This window comes from Hipposideros armiger, unplaced genomic scaffold (genome assembly GCF_001890085.2).
Source record: "Hipposideros armiger isolate ML-2016 unplaced genomic scaffold, ASM189008v1 scaffold_1185, whole genome shotgun sequence".
NCBI classification, from domain to species: Eukaryota; Metazoa; Chordata; class Mammalia; order Chiroptera; family Hipposideridae; genus Hipposideros; species Hipposideros armiger.
This window is the reverse complement of record NW_017732535.1, coordinates 363223-382416: the sequence shown is the minus strand read 5'-3', so window position 1 is coordinate 382416 and position 19194 is coordinate 363223. Positions and strand designations below refer to the sequence as shown.

Below are 19194 nucleotides of genomic sequence, written 5' to 3'. Positions count from 1 at the left end.
AGGCTACACAGCTGCTGAGTGGTGGCATTGGGATTTGAACCCAGAATGGTCCAAACACAAAACCACAGCTCTCAACCACTGCCTTTTTTACTTTGTCGTTTCCCCACGTGGTCTGGGCATCACTTGGGAATTCAGAGATGGCCCCTGAAGCAGCGGCCCATCTGCACTGCCTCTGAGTGACCAGCAGTGGCTCACCCTTTGACAGGGTCCCTCAGAGTGTGGTCTGTGGGGCATCTGTTGCAGAATCGCCTGGAAGCCTGGTGAAAGATTCCTGACTTGTCCAACTAGAATCTCTCGTGGCGGGGGATACCTACGGGTGTGAAAAGTGCCCTGAGGTGATGGCAATGAGCCCAACGGTTTGAGAACCACGGCTTTATAAGTGAATGTTCAGGATCGTCAGCCAGGAGGAAAATGGAATGTAAATTAGAAAACAGAAAATTCCATTTGGCTCATGCTGTTTCACATTACCGCCAGCAGGGGGCCTCATGACAATCTTGGTCAATGCGTAGGATTCAACTGGCAGCCAATGGGTGATCCGAATGGTAACAGCCCCTCCTAATCCCGACAGCAGCATGGGAGTTTAAGTGTGGTTCAAGGTAGAGTCCTCCATATGCCTTCGCATTCATTCAGGAACTAAGTACTAAGCACCTACTATGCACCAGTTGTTGTTCTAGGCACTTAGAATAGATCAGTGAACAAAACAGCCAAATATCCATGTTTCTGTGGGGTCAAACTATCTCTTCATCCATTGATCCATCCATCTACCCATCATCTTTAATCCATCCATCAGACCACCTACCCATCCATACATTAAGTTACAATCTATCCACCCATCCATCATCCAGTCCTCAATCCATCCATCAATATACCTATGCCTCCATCCATCCACCATCCATCCATCCATCCATCCCTCCATCCATCCACCATCCATCCATCCATCCATCCCTCCATCCATCCATCCATCAATTCATCTGAACTGTAGCAGCCCATTTATCCATCAGACTCTCCACCAATCCATTCATCTACCCATTCTCTCTTTCATTTAAAAACATGGTGTTGCTTGCCTACTGTGTGTGTGCTTGGGATGCAGAAATAAATAATTCAGAGTCCCTGCTTTCAGAGAATTCAGGGTCTACTGAGGGAGACAACAATGTAAACAAATGCTATACTGAATCACTATACTATACAGACAGTGATATATCCTTGTAGATGTTATGTATAAGATATAGAGAGCAACTGATATTAAAAACCCATGTTTGTTGAGCACTTACTAAATACTGCTCTAAACACATACTGATTTAATTCTCATAACAATTCTATGAGGAAGATCTGTATCTATTTTACAGAGGAGAGGAATGAGGCTCAGAGAGGTTAAGTAATTTGTCCAGGGCCACACAGCTAGTAAGCTGCAGCTGGGTTGTTAACCCAGGACCACTGGACTTCACAGATTGTATTCCTAACCATGGGTTTAGTCTGGTCATGTATCCCTTTGAGAATCTGATGAAAACTACAGATGTATACCCAGAAAAGAGCTCTGGTATATAAACTTCCGGATTTGGGTTTATAATGTCAGGGAGTTTGTGAACCCTGGGGTGCAGAGTCTTAGAACATGGGATCTCAGAGAAGTGAGGGTCTGAAACTACCTGGGGAGGGAGGGGAATCAGAGATGGCTTCTTCAGGGAGGGTTCTTTGAGCTGGCAGGTATCACAAGAGGAGTCGAAGTTTTTTGGGTGAAGAAATAGCAGCGCGCCTAGGGAGGAGAAACAGCACACACACAGGGAAGGTCACTGCGATGGAGGGAGCAAAGGAGCTTAGGGCGAGGTAGGAATGCAGTTAGGCAGTGGGAAGGGGCCAGACCCTGGGGAGCCTTGAACGCCAAGCTCAGGAACCTTGACTGTGCTCTAGCAGTGTGCATGGGGATCCACAGAAGTTTCACAGTCACACTGACACTTTAGAAAGACCAGTATCGGGGTGACTGCTTAGCTCAGTTGGTTAGAACGTGGTGCTGATAACACCAAGGTTGCCGGTTTGATCCCCACGTGGGCCACTGTTAGCTGCGCCCTCCTTAAAAGAGTCAACTGTGCCACTGTAGCATGAAAGCAGTGACCACGGCTGTTCCCAAACAAAATAAAATAAAATAAAATAAAAATAAAAAAAGAAAGACCAGTCTCTAATCAGCTTTAAAACCTCTGGGCGTGGGTGGCACCCCATGTTATGCCATATAGATTACACACGTGCCAGATGTTTTTGCAGTGGGGCCAGGATGAGACAAGGCCAGCAGCCCTCATTGGGATGGGCAGGGGGACACTAGCGCTTCCAGGCACGCAGGCAAGAGCATGGATTCTGGAGGCAGACTGACCTGGGTTCAATTCCTGCCTCTTCCACCCACCAGCTGTGTGACTGGAGCAATACACCTCTTCCCACCGACTGAGGTGCCTTACCTGCAAAGTGGACCGAAGAATCTTGACACCCCCCAAAAAATATATTGCTGGGAGGATTGAACTGAAAATTGCACAGAGTGTCTGGCACATAGTAGGTGCTCAAGGAAAAGTGCCCTCCCCCATCCCCACCCCTCTCATGGGCAGATGTGAGCAGCCTTTAAAGCTGTTTGCCGCAGCAGCACACTGCTGCCGTGGAGATGACAAAGATTTCAGCTGTTGTGCTCCTTGAGGCTTTTTGTCTCTCTGAGGATATTTCTGGTCTTTTTTTGTTGTTCCGTTCTCATTCTTTTCTATTTCAACACATCTTTTCTCTAAGTGGGTGCCAAATGGGTTTTAAGAGGATAATGAGCTCATTAGGAGCTGGCAGGGAACAGAAAGAGACAGACTTTGCCGGCACAGGGAGTGCAGGGGGCCTCCCAGGAAGGGCCTGTGAGGAGGAAGGCTTCTCCTGGGGAATGGCTGCCGACTTCAGCCCCCCACACCATCCTGCCTGGGCTGGGAGGTAGGGGACTCATCTGGAGGCAAAGCACCCAGAACCATGGGTGGGACCGTGTCTGCTCTCACTGCATTAGCCCCAGCATGTGGCACGTAGTAGGTCCCCAAGAAACACTGATGGAGGAAATGAGTGAAAAGAATCAGGGGACTGGCCTCCCCACTGGGGCTTAAACCTGCAACCATGGCTCCATGCCATGTGCTGGAACGCCCAGTGACAGCCTCGGAGAACTACATTCAGGGCTCTGTGGAGGCGGCATCTGGCATTACTCAGCTCTGGTCCTGGAGCTCAGGGACCCTGCTGGGCCACCACAGTGTCACCTCCCCAAGGAACCCCAAAGACTTCTCCGCCTCTCATATCCATCCACATTCATTCTCTCCCCACACAAGTCTCTCCTCCCTCTCTCTCTCCGTTTCCGTCCCCCCTCACCCTCCCTCCCAAAGACAACGGGGAAATGAAGCTAACTGCCATTTGTGGAGCACCTACCTATTATATGTGGGACACTGTGTGTAAAGGTTTTACAAACATATTCTCACAAGTTCCTGCTTCCCAGCAGCCTGCAAGGTGGGTGTGATGGTTCTCCCCAATCCACAGGTTGAGTATCTACAACCCCGGGCCGGGGGCTCGGGTTCGCCTTCAGCGAGTCCCTTCCCCTCTCAGTCTCCATTTGTTCACGTAGGAAATTATAATCTCATTAACACCCTGTCCTGTCACTTGCAGCTATGAGACCCTGGCAGGTGCCATCACCTCTCTGAGCTGCGGTTTTCTCTCCATAAAGTGGGTCAACCATAGACTCTCCCTCCTGGGGTCTTGGGTGGATTCAATGAGATGACCCATAAGATGGGAGCTGGTGTTTGCTCAGAGCTGGTGGTCATCACTCCATCCGTCTTCGATTTACAGGAGACCCTTCCGAGCCTGTTTCCCCGCCTGTTGAACGTGGCAAATGGCGCCTCGCCTGCCTCCCTCCCAGGCCTAGCGTGCGTTTCCACAAGGATGAGGCCCAGGGGTCCCCTTTGCGGGAATGGAAGCGTTTGGTTATGCCTTTCGTGTTTCCAGGCGGAGCCTCGGAGTGTCTAAACACAGCCTATTTTTAGCACCACAATGAACCTCTGGTATTGAGCTGCCAAGAAAATGACTGGCGGTCAGAGCTGCCCTGCGGGGAGGGAAAACAGAAGGTGCAGCCTGCCTCAGGGCTCCCTCCCCAGGGAGGGGCCATAGTGCTTCTCCTTGGAGATTCTGGGGCCGGCAGGTCTGGCTGTGAGCCTGTGAGGCTGGGCAGAGGGCCGGCCCTCCCTCCATAGCTCCCTGAACTTGACGTAAGGGCAGGATCCCTGGGTCCAGCTGACCCTCTGACCATCCAAGCTTGGCCAAGGTATAACTGCTGAGAAAGGGGGTTTGTGAAGGTTTGATATCTTCATAGTTCTAGGTAGGAGACCCAGCTGGGGGAATCTCCAAGACACTGGGAGCCCAGGCCAGAGGTGAAATTTTAGCCTTGGTCTAATGATTACAAGTATCAGAAGTCACCCGTGTGTGTTGAGAGTTTACTATGTGCCAGGCCCTATGCTGGGCATCTTACTTCCATTGTGCCATGTAACCCTCACTAGAACCCTCCGAGGCGGTTATTAACCTCTCTGTGCCTCAGTTTCCCCATCCACAGAATGGGGAAATAATAGTACTTCTCTCATAGGGCTGGTGTAAGGACCAACTGAGTTAACATATGCAAGTGTACCCAAGTGTTACCTCTTACTATAATAATTTGTAGAGAATATATGTGGTTTTGCCTGCCCAGCGCCCCTTTTTACCTGGCATAAGGACCCCGTTTTCCTTCACAGAGCTTCTTTGTCATCAATTCTCAGCTCCTATAGCTTGGGCAAAACGGAATGCCCTCATTAGTTGCTGCAAACACACATTGCCGTGTCCGATACATGTGTGCAGGAATTACTACCGTAGGGGCGAAATTGCTAGGGGTGAAATTGTAGGTCCTACTGTGTGAACATCTTACAACTATCCCAGGAAACGCTGACTTATCACCCAAAGTGGCTGTAACTCCCTTCGGTAGCGTATGAGCGTTCCTGTTGCTCCAAGTCTTCATCAGCACTTAACGTCATCAGCCTAGGAGATCTGTAACAGACGCTGCACATGCATAGAGTTAACTTCCCCCATAGAGTTAGCTTCCAAATGCCATGTGAAGGCAGCTCAATCAGTGACGGATGGGAGGTGGTGTGTAAATACCCTAGCTCCCTCTCCCTCTGACAGACTAATTGTGAGGCTGTGTGTACACAGGCTCCCTGAGTTTCCCCAGAGGGCTTCAGCCTCAGTCACCGTCCGTGGGTGCTGCCTGGACAGCACCCCCTGTGTTGGTTTCTGCTCTTCCCTGTCTCCCTTCCCCACTCGGGAGGAAAGGGGTCAGTGTGCTCTTTGCCTCCTAAATAAAACCACTTACCGATGATATCGATGGCTTGGGATATACCAGGATTTGTTCCACCTCATCCTTATCATTAGACATGTAAAATATTTCCAGTTTTCCTCCCTCACAAACAAGTCATGTTATGGTTAACCTCCTGTATGTAGCTCTTTGTTCAGATTCCTGGGAAGCGAAATAGGTCCTCTCAGCCATGATGAGATGTAGGTGCATTTGTGATACCCATTTTACAGATGAGCAATGTAAGGCTCGTTGAGACTAGGTAACTTGCGCCAGCACACAGCTACCAAGAAGTGGGGCATGAATTCAAGAGCAGGACTGTCTAGTCTCCAGGTCATGACGCAATGGCACGCGCCGAGGGGACCGCCCACACAGCCAGCCCCCTCTCTCACCCACTGCATCTCTCCCTTGAATCCCAGCCTCAATGGAAGGGTCCTTCCTGAGCTTGGAGACGGGGACCACTAGCCCCTCCGTCTTCTCCAGATAGATGCACCCCTCAACTCATTCACGCAAGTCGCTTCTCATCCTTCTTCCTCCTGGAACAGCCACATTGCAAGTGAAAGAGGTAATGAAATAATCTGAGAAGTTCCATTAATAATGCCAAGCTTGCAGCTTCCACTCATAGGCTTTAGGAACCCAGAATCGCATTAACCCAGCTAACCCTGGGGAAGCGTTCTGCACCCCCACATGGTGTGTGGACCCCCTCTGGGACACACTCTTCCATGCACGGGAGTGTCATAGTATAATGAGCCCATTGTGCCCATGAGGGATGTGTTGTGTCGTTTTCCCAGTTTTTGGCCACTCTGTGTGAAGCTGCAATGGGCACTTTCCTACACACACACTTACTTCTGGGTCCTATGTGTGTGTGCATATGTGTGTGTGTGTGCTCACAAGGGAATCTTTGCTCCAGGCTCCTAATTGCAGGATGCACACTGCCTCCTGCATCCTCCCAGGAAGAGTCCCCAAGACCCCCTCACTTCTTTCTCTCTGTTCCTAGGTCAGCGACTTATGCGCTACCGCCCAGCGCTCACAGCCTGCCTTCCATATCCGTTTTCATTCATCTTTCCAAAACTCGGGAAAATAAATGAGAAGGCAAAGTGCTATTAGCTAAATGGCCTTTAACACCCAGCCATCTGCCATGATGTAATTAAATAAAAAAACCAGAGGGAGCATATGGTGCCCATTATAAATAAATATTAAAATTTTGTTTCCCTGGGTAATGACTCCAGTGCCTCTTGGTCAAACTTTATGGCTATCATCACTGATTGCAGGGAATCGGGCTGGGCCTCAGTGAGTGGAAATGACTGCCAGGAGGAAGAAGGATGACATTGTTAGACATTCCTAATTTGAACCTGCCACTGCCCCATGGTGGCTGTGTGATCTTCAGCAAGTGGCCTCTCTGAGACTCAGTTTCTTCACCTGCAAAATAGGACCAATCCACCCTGTTTTGTAGGGAAGGTATGAGGGTTAAACGAGCTACTGTGTTTAAAATACAGAACACCGTAATGATGGCATGTGCTAGTATTTCTTGAGCACCTACTATGTGCCAGGCACTGTTCTAGATACTAGCTTATTTAATCCTGACAAAAATTCTATGTGAAGGGTCTCGTTTGTTAGCCCCATTTTACAGAGGAGAAAAACTGAGATTCAGAGAGGTTAGGTCACCTGTGCGAGGTCACACAGCTAGGAATGGTAAAGCAGAGTTTGAACCCAGGTCATCTGGCTCCAGAGACTTCACTTTGCTGAGCCTGACATAACAGTTTCTCAATAGATGGTCATCCTGTGCTCCAACTTTGGTCAACTAAACAAACAATCTCCTTCCTTCTCATGACAATACCACTTGCCCAGACTTCATCTCAATAAAAGATGGAGATTCGATAAGTTGTGATGATTAGAGACCACCCAAGGTCTCTGTGAGAGATACGTTTGGGGAGAGGGTCCATCTAGTGAGTGGTCCCCTACCCCCTGCTCACAGGGGTAAGTCTTAGTGGCCATGTTTGTACCACACACCCCTGTCCACTGGCATTGCTGGTGGACCATAGGTGGGCTCAGATATAAAACTAGTCAACCAATTCTTGCCCTCTGGAATGTGGAATTGAGATCTGAGACATTCTGATCTCTGCTGGTCATTTGGACTAAGGACCTGTAACCTTAGGAGCTGTTATCATAGGCCCAAAGAAAGAGCAAAAGCTAGTCTGCAAAGAGAAGAAAAAGAAAGCAAATGAGCAGAGATTCCAAGACCGAGATGCTGAGAAAGCCCTGGGTTCCTGACTCATGGAGAGCCAAGTACTGGCCTTCCCAGGTTAGGCAGCACCGAATGAAGAAAACATGGCTGCTTCTCTTACCATGGTGCCGGGTACACAGCAGGGACTCACTAAGAGGTAGCTACAGTTAGTCTTCAAAGGGAAACTGAACAAAGCTAAACATACTCTAACCGTATGATCCAACAATCACGCTCCTTGGTATTTACGCAAAGCAGCTGAACACTTCTGTTCACACAGAAACCTGCATGTAGATGTTTATAGCAGCTTTATTAATAATTGCCAAGATTTGGAAGCAACCAAGATGTCCTTCAGTAGGTGAATGGATAAATCAACTGTGGGACAGCCAGACGATGGAATATCACCTGGCACTAAAAAGAAATGAGCGGTCAAACCATGAAGAGACGTGGAGGAGCCTTAAGTGCACATAGAAAAGTGAAAGGAGCCAATCTGAAAAGGCTACATGCTGTGTGATTCCAACCGTACGACATTCTGGAAAAGGCAAAACTATGGAGACAGAAAAAAGATCAGTGGTTGCCAGGGGCTGGGGGCAAGGAGGGATGAATGGGGGAGCACAGGGGATTTTCAAGGCAGTGAAACATCTGTATGAAACTATGACTGTAGATACGTATCATTATCCTCGAACATTTGTCCAAACCCACAGAATGGACAACACCAAGCATGAACCCTGATGTTCACTATGGACTTGGGGTGATAATGGTGTGTCTGTGTAGGTTCATCCACTGTGACAAAGGGACCACACTGGTGGGAATGTTGACAGTGGGGGAGGCTGAGTGTGGTTGGGGGCAAGGGGTCTATGGGGACTCTGTACTTTCTGCTCAATGTTGCTGTGAACCTAAAATCTCTAAAAAGTAAAGTCTATTTTAAAAACTAGAGGGGGCCAATCATAGACTTGAAAAGGCAGGAACCCCTTGGAGTAGATGTCAACAAACCATCCAAACTCTGGGTTGAGGGTAAGGGACCGACCGAGTTGCAGGAAGGGACGGGGTGCTGGAGGGGGCATAAAGGCGTAAATGACAGTTTCCTTTGTCCAGTGGATTCATGAATGAGGCCCAAGATACAGGCCACCGAATCCACTGGCCGTCACTGCTGCAGCTGGGAGCCTTTCTCTGAACCCAGATCACTTTTCCCCCAAGAGAGACTTCTAAAGAAAGGCCCCAAATCCCTATGATTAAGCCATCTGAAGTCATCCCTCTCTTCCAGGAGCGGCTGTGTCGTGGGTCATGAGTGCACATTTGCATCGAGTTTCTTCATACGCTGTTAATTGTCTGGGGGAGATAATGGATGGCTCTGCTGGTGCTGGGAAGAATGTTTACCCACAAGGGGAGACCTCCAGGGGGTGGCAGAGCACAGGGTGGGGGCAGGGGAAGGGAGGAGGGAGGGGAAAGGATGGGATGGGATGGAAGAGAGGGGAATGGAACAGAGTGACCTACTGCTGACTCCCATGCAGTAAGGAGAAGTATTATTGAGTGAATCTTTTGCCTTTAGTTGTGTGAGTGTGTCCTGGGTGACCATGCAATATACGTTTCTCACTGTAGGTCCATTACCATCATTTGAAAGCCCCAGTGATGGAGATGAGTAGGGGAGGGCTACTTTGGGGCAGAGGGACCCACTGAGAAGAAGGCACGTGAGCTAAGGAGGCAGCCGTGGGAAGATCTGGGGAGAGAATATCCCAAGCTGAGGGGACAGAATGCAAACTGGCAGCTGGGAAGGGGCCCAGCACATCCCAGGAACCAGGATGGAAGGCAGAGTCTCAGCGTGGTGAGAATGGGGACTGGGGAGTGGGGGGACCCCGTCCTGCAGGGGCTCTTGGATTGCGCTCAGGGCTCCTCCCTTCCATGCACAATGAGCAGGTGGAGGAGAAGGTGGCCACTAAGGACGCTTTCTGTCCCAGTGGGCTACAGCCATGATTTGGAGGCCCCTGGAGGCTGAGCTGGGCCGGTCAAGAAATGTTTGTTGGTTGGAGCAGCTGAGAAGAGGCTGAGGTCCGGGCCCTCCACAGGGGTCCGTGGTGGCTCTAGAATTAACTTCTGGGGAGCGGGTGTCAGGGGCAAAACCTGAGGCAGGCTCAGGGCTCAACCTGACGCTGCAAAGGATGCCAGGGATGATGACTGCTGGTGACAGTCATCACTCTCAGCGGATGGCAAACTATGACGTTGGCCAAATGAGCCTGCAGCCCAGTTTTGTGGTTCCCTAGGGCCAAGGGTGGCGTCTGTGTTTTTAACGGATTATGAAGAAGAACAAGGATAAGCTGTAGCAGCACAGCCTCAGCCTGCACCTGGCCCGCAAGGCCTAACGTATTTACTGTCTGGCCCTTTACAGAAAGGTTTGTCAGCCTGGATCTTTATCAGCAATGGAGGCTGATGGTGGAGGTCACAGGGGAGGGGCTCAGGGCCATGGAGGAGGTGGTCCTGTCTGTCCCCAAAGACCACCCTCTGGTCTCTCAGCGCCTTCCTTAGAGCAAGTGACAAAGAGCTGGAAGGAAGGCTGGAGACCCACTACCTAGCAGAAGAGCCCCCTTTTACAGAAGAGGAAACGGAGACCCAGAGAAACTCAAGTGAAATAACCCCCATCTATGTGAAATGCCTCGCAGGGACCAGGACTCAACTCAGTGTTCGATAAGTCATAGCTGTTGCTATCGTGGATGATGATGATTATACCATAGAATCAAAGCGTTCACAGGGCCCTTAGAAACCAGCTAGTACAAGCCTGATATTTTGCAGATGAGGAACTTAGGGCTCAGAGAGGCTGAAGGAGTGGCCCAGGGTCACACAGCCAGACCAGGGCTGAGCTGCTTCCAGGACCAGGCCTGCTGCCCTGCAGGTTTCTTGGCAGCCCCCATCACCCCCCCTCTGCCCCAACCACAAGCGAATTACCACATGCTGGCTCCCCGCTGGCCATGGCAGATTAAACTCTAATTTAGGAACAGTGACAGCTCCCATGAGCAACTCTTCTCCAGAGAGGAATTTTCCACCAGGAGTTTCCCCAGCAAGAACCGTTGTCCCCACCCTCAAATCGCCCAAGCCCAGTCTTTCTGTCTATGCCAGTGGTGTGTGTGTGTGGCCTCTGCACAAGTCCAAGTTTTCTTCCCTTACAGAGCACCCAGTGTCCTTGGGGGGGCCGTCAGCCCCTGCAGCTGGCTCAGAGCAGGTCAAAGCAGGACTGAGCAGCCCATCAGAGCTGGAGGGAGGCCCCTTCTCAATCCACAGGCCAGCTTCCTCATGGACAGGTGGGGAAACTGAGGCCCAAAGAGGCAGGTGGAGAGACTGCCCATGGTCATGCAGTGACTCTACCCAGACCCAGGCCTCCTGGACCGCAGCCTTAGCCTCGGCACCCTTCCTGGGAAGGGAGGACTACTATTTATTGCACACCTACTATGTGCCAGGCCCTTCCGTTTACATCGTGTCATTGACTCTCCCCAGTGGCTGTCCTTGGCAGCCTGGTTTTATTCTCACTTTGCAGATGAGGCAATCGAGCTCATCCGTCTACTTGCTAGAAGTCAGAGTTGGTGAGTGGCAGAGTAGGACTCGAACCCAGGCCTGTCCAACTCCAGAACCTTAATCATAACCTCTGTGTGACATCACCTCCTGCTGCAGCGCCATCCCCTGACCTCTGCAGGGCAAGTGGGGTTATTCGAGGCCCTCCACGCCCAAGGAACCTTTCTCTAAGGAGTCTGTTCAGCAAGCCGGAACCCCTCTTGAGGCCTCTCAGCTGGAAATGAGCCCCTTCTAGAAGGCACAGGGATCCTCAGACCTCTGTGGTATCTTCACCATGTCCTTCACCATCGCCCAAAAAGTTCTGCTGGCATCCAACAGAGGTATCCCCTCCCACGACAGCAACCACTGCCAGAAACTGACCAATGCTTTCGCTCCTTAGCTCACTATCTGGACACCATCGAGAAGGTAGCATGCGACCACACATACGTATATACATGCCAACCGACACACGCATGCGTGAACATGCGCACCCGCCATGCCTGCCACCCCCCAGCACATACACATATGCACCCGTCTTTATTTGTCCGTCCCCACTGACAGCACGTGGCAGGAATCCTTCAACTCGCTTCACAAATGAGAAGCAGCAGGGACTCTGTGACTTGCCCAAGAAATATGTTTAGTGTTGCAGGTAAAACTAGAACTGAAGCTGTTTGCTCTGACCAAACGTGGTTTCTTATCACCGAAAGACTAAATCAGCACACATCTTCAATAGTCTAGAGCAGGGTTTCCCAGCCTCAGCACCACTGACCTTTTGAACTGGATAGTTCTTGGTTGGCAAGGGGATGGGGTGGGGGCCGCCCTGTGCATGGTAGGATGTTAACGCAGCATCCCAGTAGATGCCAGTACCGTCCCCCCAGTTGTGACCATGAAAAACATCTCTAGACTTTGTTCTAGACCTTGTCCTAGACAGAAGCGTAGACCACAACACTGCTCTTGGACCCATCTCACTCCGATTGACAAAGTTTTAGTCTCTGATTCTAGAGCTCCAGTCTAGATTTTTATCCTCATGCGCTATCATACGATGTTACTACCAGGTCCCAGGCTAGGATCCCCAACTTCTAGCATTCTATGCTCGGACACCAGGGTCGGTTTCAATGTTGGTGAGTTCTCTGATTTGGAAATTCTGCTCTAAGCTCCGAAGATGCTCTCTCCTCCCGTGTGAAGGTTGAAATTCTTCCCAGGAGGCGGCCACGCCTCGCTGACTTCCAGTGACCAGGATAAAAGATGTGCCCATGAATTATATATTTCAAGTCATCTCTAAATTGCTCAGCAATTACAGAACACCAAGGGTCAGTGGCCAGGAGCAAGAACCTCCCTTCGGCAGAGAAAAACAGTGGGGTAGAAACATACCAAGGTACACAGAGATGTGTTGCCTCTTGCGGGGTAGGCTTAGGAGCGATTTTTTTTTTCCATTTTACTTACCTGTATTTTCTTTTTTCCACAAGTGGCTGTGGTTTCAAGAAAAAGATGCAGAGAGCATGCGTCTTGATGTCAATTAGACTTGGGTTGGAATCTTGGCTTTACCACTTACACCGAGAAGGGAGGGAGCCACTTACCCTAAGCTGCAGGTTCTCATCCGTAACACGAGATGAGAATGAGGGGGGTCACTTTGGTGGGTTGTTGAGAGGGTTACTGCAAGTATAACACACGGAAAATGCTTAGCACAAGGCCAAGCACACTGGGCCTCAACGGTGTTTTTTTCCCCAACAATTTATTAACTTCATGCTTGAATCAATGCAGGCAACCATGGTCTGGCTGAAGGCATATGGGTTCTGGAAAGTGTTGGAGTCATCTGAGTCCTAGTTCGCCTCTGTCACTTTGTAACTCAAGACCTCGGGAGGGCATGTCCCCCCTCTCTGCGACTCTCTTTTCTTCACTTGTAAAATGGGTACAAAGCTGTCACTTCTCAAGGTCCCCCACCGGCGTCTGGCTGCACCTGTACTATTATTATCCCACTCCGGGGGTTGGCAGGCACAGAGGCAAGCAGGTGAGGGCCAGGCAGAAGGTAGGGCTGGAGGCGGCCAGAGCTCTCAACTTATTTGTGATTCTTCTAAAAGAGGAGGCCTCACCAGCCCCAACATTAATAAGTCCTTGCTGTCATGATGTCTTTAAATTTAGATGAACACCCCCCCCACACACACACACAAACACACATCCACCCACGCATCTCCAGGAATAAGTCTGGGAGAGGGGGTAGGAGGGAAGGTCTGTCTCCTTATATATCCCAGGAAGGAGAGGGAGACAAGAGCTGGCTTGGTGCGGCAGTCAGATGCTTGGGGCAGGGGATGTCCTCTAGGTCCACACAGGACCCTCCCTGCCCAGGGTACTGGATGCGGAGTGGGGGCACTTGCTCAGCCGGGGAGCGGGAGAGAGAGCAGGGTGATGTTCACAGGCAAAGTTAGTACAAGGAAGGGGTGGGCTAGATGGCTGCTAAGGTTTGTGGGTTCAAATCTGGACATCCCAGCAGGTGTCCTGGGTGAAATCCACAGCCTCTGGGAGCTGGGATTTCCTCATCTGTAAATGAAGTGGTTGTGGGACCCTTTTCCTGGTCCTACAGGGCTCTACTCTTGATGTAAAGCTCTGCTGTGGCTTTCTTGAAATTCTTCATTTTTGATCAAGGGGCATTTGAATTTTGTACTAGGCTCTGCAAATTATGTAGCAGGTCTTCGGTGGTTGTCAGGGTTGGAGGGGGCTCCTGACTGTGAACGTCCCAGCCCTCTTCAGGGCCACTGGTAGAGACTCGAGCCTGGCCTCTCACGTCCCTTCCACTTTCCGCCCCACTTTTCAAGCTCATTCTATGACTGTGTGTCTTGGGGCAAGTGGATTACCCTCTCTGTGTCTTCAGTTTCTGTTTTTTAAAACTCAAACTGTCCTTCCCCCACCCCGTTCAAACTACAATTCATTCATTCATGCATTCATTCATTCACTCACTCACTCACTCAACAAACTTTCACCAAGTGCCAGCCACCTGCCAAGTCTGGCCTGAACAAGGGGAGAAATCCATGGGGAGAGTTTATCTTGCACAAACTTCACAAATGCATTATCTCTGGAGAAAATTTCTCTTTCCTCACCTCAAAAGACCTCAGCTCTGCTTTACAGGGTCCCAGTATTCTCCCCTCAACCCCAGTCTGGGGGTGTGGCATGTTTTTATCTCTTCATTCGACAAACATTTATATAGTACCTACTGTATGCCAGGTGTGTGGATGCACCCCTGAGGAAGATGTGGCTTCTGCCATCCGCAAGATGATGAGCTTATTTTTTAACTCTTAATATCTTGCGGTCTGTGTTGGTTTTAAGCAGTAACCATGACGGTTTCACTTGTTAAGCTTCTAGACCTAGAAGTGCATAAGGTCTCATGTTCACAATGATTTCATAAGGTGGGTGCTAGTCCCCCACTATACAGATGAGAAACTGAGGCTCAGATAGGGCAAGGATTCACTCGAGATCACACAGCTTACAAGTGGCAAAGCCAAGATTTCACCCAGGGCTGTGTGGCTCCAAAGGGCTTTTTGATGACACCACTGCTCTCTTTGTATAGAAGTTTATCTCCCCAAAGGGAACGTGTGCTCCTCAGGGCCGGGGGGCCTGACTTGGAGTCTTCCCCTCACCTCCCTACCTCACTCACACTCATAGCTCGGGACATGGCACCTTCTCCCAAGTCCTGGTTGAGTGTCCGGAGCACATCATTCCTGTAGGCATCCTGAGTGCAAATGCCAGCCCCACCAGTTAAAAGGGAGCATTTTCCGTGCTCCTCACACAGCAAGAGGGTCCCTGAAGTCTCCCAGATCAGAGAGAGGAAGACAGTCAAGGTCAGAGAAAGCCACTGGCCATGAGCTGCCTGGGGCTGATGCTTTAGGATCCAGCTGAGAACGGATGTGGCCTTTAGGTCAGATGCAGGTAGGCAATTCAGTGCTTCAGTTTGATCCTCAGGGAGGGGCCACAGCAGGACTTCTGGGACTGGAGCAGAGGTGGGGCTCCTCCGGAAGTGGCCAGGCCCCGCCCTCAGAGTTCCTGAGTCAGCAGGTCTGGGGTGTATCTCTAACAAAGCCGCCAGGTAAGCTGCTGCTTCCGGTCAGGGGACCAGACTTGTAAAGCTTCCTGTCTAGGTCATTAGAGCATCCCACATGGAAGTGTTCACAGGAAGCTGGGAGAAGAAACCAGACGTGATCTTCTGGGAGGGAGCATGACCTCTGGGGCCCAGCAGACCTTGATTTAAATCCTAGCTCCACCATGGGTACCTGAGGCATGGGGCCTGTCGAGGAGCCTTTCTGAGCCTCAGTTTCCACATGTGAAGTGGACAGTGACTCCCTCCAACGTTGTGGTGAGGATTAAATGAGTGATACCTTATAATACGAACGATGAAGGAATACTCAGAGAGTGCATCTGTGTGCTGTTATAGGTTGAATTGTGTCCTCCCCAAATTCGTGTGTTGAAGTCCTAACCCCCAGTATCTCCGAGTGTGACCTTATTAGGAGGTAAGGGTCTTTACAGAGGGAATCAAGTTAAGATGAGGTCGCTAGGGAGGGCGCTAATCCAATATGACTGGTGTCCTTATAAAAAGGGGACATTGTATGTAAACAGGTACACAGAGAAGGCAAGGTGAAGACACAGGAAGAAGACGGCCATCTACAAGCCAAGGACAGAGGCCTGGAATAGATCCTTCCCTCAGGGCCCTCAGAAGGAACCAACCCTGCCGACATCTTGATTTTGAATTTCCGGACTCCAGAACTGTGAGACAACACATCTCTGATGTTTAAGCCACCCAGTCTGTGGTACTCTCTTATGGAAGCCCTGACACACCACAATACACAGGCTCTCTGTGGAACACCTCAGATTTTTTTCTTGTTTCTTTAAAAAAAATTTTTTTTTTTAATGAGAAAATTTACATTCGGATTGGTAAATGCACACATCTTAAGGACACAGGTCAACGGAATCTTACCTGTGTGCACACTCACGTGACCCACCCAGATCAAGACATGGGACGTTCCCTTTACCCGTAGAGGTTCCCTCGTGCTCCCACCAACTAATCCCCCCTCTCCAACAATAATCACTAGTCTAACTTCTATTTCCATAGATTAGTTTTGCATGTTCTTAAGCATCATAAATGGCTGAACAGTACGGAACAGAGGAAGCCAACCCTTTACATATAAACTCACTTGAGCCTCATTAAAAAAAAACAACCCCCTCCAAAAAAAAACCCCTGAAAAATGCATTATGGTTTTCTCCATTGTACAGATGAGGTGTTAAGAGGCCCAGAGAGGTTCAGTAAGTTGCCCAAGGTCACACAGCTAGGGTTTAGGCGGCAGAGCCAGGATGTGAACCCGGGTAGTCTGGCTGCCCTCACTGTATTTATTGCTTTGATATTACACAGTAAGTGCCATGTAAATATAATCACAGTGACGTCTATCAAGTAATAAGCTCTGGGCCAGGGACACTATATTATTTATACACTATATAGTAAAACATATATAGTATTACCAGCAGTAAATACTAATGCCACCCCCCCTTTTACAGAGGAGAAAACTGAGGCTCAGAGCAGTTGAGATGCATGTCCAAGGTCACCGGACGAGTCAGTGGCAGAGCAGGGCTGGAGCGTGGCTGCTTGCGGCGTTCGTGCTCTTAGCCACTGCCTTCACCTGCCTCCTGCCAGCTTCTGCTAAGCAGCAGCCCCTGGACCACAGAACTCAACCACCTGCACTTTCATGAAAACCACACTGAAATACCACAGCACACATGCTAGAATGGCTCAAATATGTGACCCACCAATACCAAGTGCTGGAGAGGACGCAGAGCGACGGAAACTCTCAGACATCAATGGTGGAAGTGCCCATGGGCACATGGCCACTTTGAGAAGCAGTTTGACAGCGTCTCATAAAGTAAAACATCCACTCATCCTACAATGAAGCAGTCCCGCCTCCTAGGTCTTCACACAAGAGAAAGGAGAACACGTGCTCCCACAAACACCGTATGCAAATGTTTAGAGCAGCTTTATTTGTAATTGCCCCAAACGAAACCACCCAAGTGTCCTTCAAAGGTGAATGGACCAACAGTGCTGCATCTACACGATGGAGTACTACGCAGCCATAAAAAAGGAATGAACTACTGATAAGAACAACCGCACTGATGAACTTCAAAGGCCTTAGGCTGAGGGAAAGAAGCCAGACTCAAAAGGCTGTATCATTCCATTTTATATGACATTCTAGGAAAGGCCAAAGGAGAACCGATTGGTGGTTGCCAGGGGGTAGGATGGGTTCAGCGGGGCACAGAGGAATTTTTGAGGCCAACGGGACTGCTGTGTATCTTGATTCTGATGGTGGTTACATGGCTGAATGCATTTGCTAAGACTCGTAGAACTATAAACTACAGTGGGTGGATTTTACTATAGATAAATTATACTAAATAAAAGAAAGAAAAAAAAACCCACTGTGTTTTTTCTTGCTATGCTGGCTGAACCCGGAAGGAAGGGGTGCTTCCAGAAGCATCAACACCTGCTTCCTTCTCATCCCGGGCCCCTGGGATGCTCACCTGGAGGGACCGGGTGGCTCATTCTGGGCAGGGACGGTTCCCATGGGTTCCCATGAGCACCTGGGCCCCACATGACCCTCATCTCATTGCTGGCTCTGCTCCAGGAGCAGGAACATTAGGGGTTATTTTTGCTTTGAGTAGTACCAGCCACAGGGTACTTTCTCCGCAGGCAGCCGCCACCCCCCTGCTGTGTTTACATAAAAACACATTTGCACTGGGTTTTGTTTTTAAATTTGCCTCAGCTGCCTGGATTCTATTAAACGTGGGGAAGTCTGATTATCTGGCTGGCAGCAGCTGATGAGAGAGGGCAGGGGACAGAGGGCGGTGCAGGTACCTGGCTCCTCCTCGTCCTTTGGAGCCCTGGGGTCTCTGCGGAGGCAGCAGAAGTGCTCACCGGGCTCCTTGTGCACGTTCCAGTGTCTCTCATCCTTGGCCTGACTGACATTTGGGGCTCGATGATCGGTTGCCGAGGGGCGCTGTCCTGTGCATTGTAGGATGTTTAGAGGCATCCCTGGCTTCTGCCGCCAGTCATGACAATCACCAATGTCTCTAGACATTGCCGAACGTCTCCAGGGGGCAAAATCGCCCCCATTAAGAACTACGGGCACACACGCAGAGATGCACACCCACAAGCTCAGCTCAGCATTGCTCTGCCTTCTAAGATTCATATAAAGATAGAGCTGACTCTGTCTTCTTCACCGCTGTATCCCTGGCTCCTTCCACAGTGCCCGGCACATTCACATATCAGAAGCTCAAAGACGTTTTGCGGAATGAGCAAACCATGGCAGCAGGACCGACACTGATGCTCACTAGCTACCTTGGTATGGGGGACACTGTCCAGCAATCAGATCTGGCTGCTGTGTGTGTGTGTGGATTGGTACCACGTGTCAGGCAGTTCCCACATTATCTCACCCAGCCCCGGGATTGAGGTCCGTGATGATACCCAGGTTACAGGTGAGGAAACTGAGGCACTCTGCTAGTGGGTGGTAGAGCTGGGATTTGAGTTTAGAAATGTCTGACACCAGCGCCTGCCCAGTTTCTTAAATATCACACTCTACTTAAGGCAGCTGCCTCTTTTAAGGGCAAGATGGGGAATAAATAGCAACAAAGATTCTCTCCCTAACCAAACTCTACTCAGGCTCCCCTGAACTCTTTTTTCACGTAGGTGTCTCTGCATTGTTCAGTTTTTACAAGAATCCTGCTAAGTTTGTTGAGCCAGAACGACCCCTTTCATACTGATCACCCTCTATATCTAACTGGGTTCGTCGTCCTCTGCCACCCCCCAGGTGATGTCGGATCACCTGGCCTACCTTCAGCAAGAATCCTATTAGGTCGATTTAGCCAGAAACCCCCCTTATCCCTGATGCTTCTTCTTAGTAATTTTCCATTCACTGACCCCTAGCCTGCTCCTTGGCCATAAATTCCCACTTGCTCCTGCCGGATTCAGAGTTGAACTAGTTGTATCCTGAGGTCTCTTTCCCCTAATGCAACAGTCCTGAATAAAATCTGTTTTTATCACTTTAACGACTGCCCA

At 50.0% G+C, this 19194-nt stretch overlaps 1 protein-coding gene across 1 annotated transcript in view; it reads right to left on the bottom strand.

Moving 5' to 3' along the window:
* The window catches only part of WSCD2 (WSC domain sialate O sulfotransferase 2), a 129746-nt gene that overhangs the window by 59855 nt on the left and 50697 nt on the right, over positions 1-19194 (bottom strand). The gene's annotated exons all lie outside the window — the stretch shown is intronic.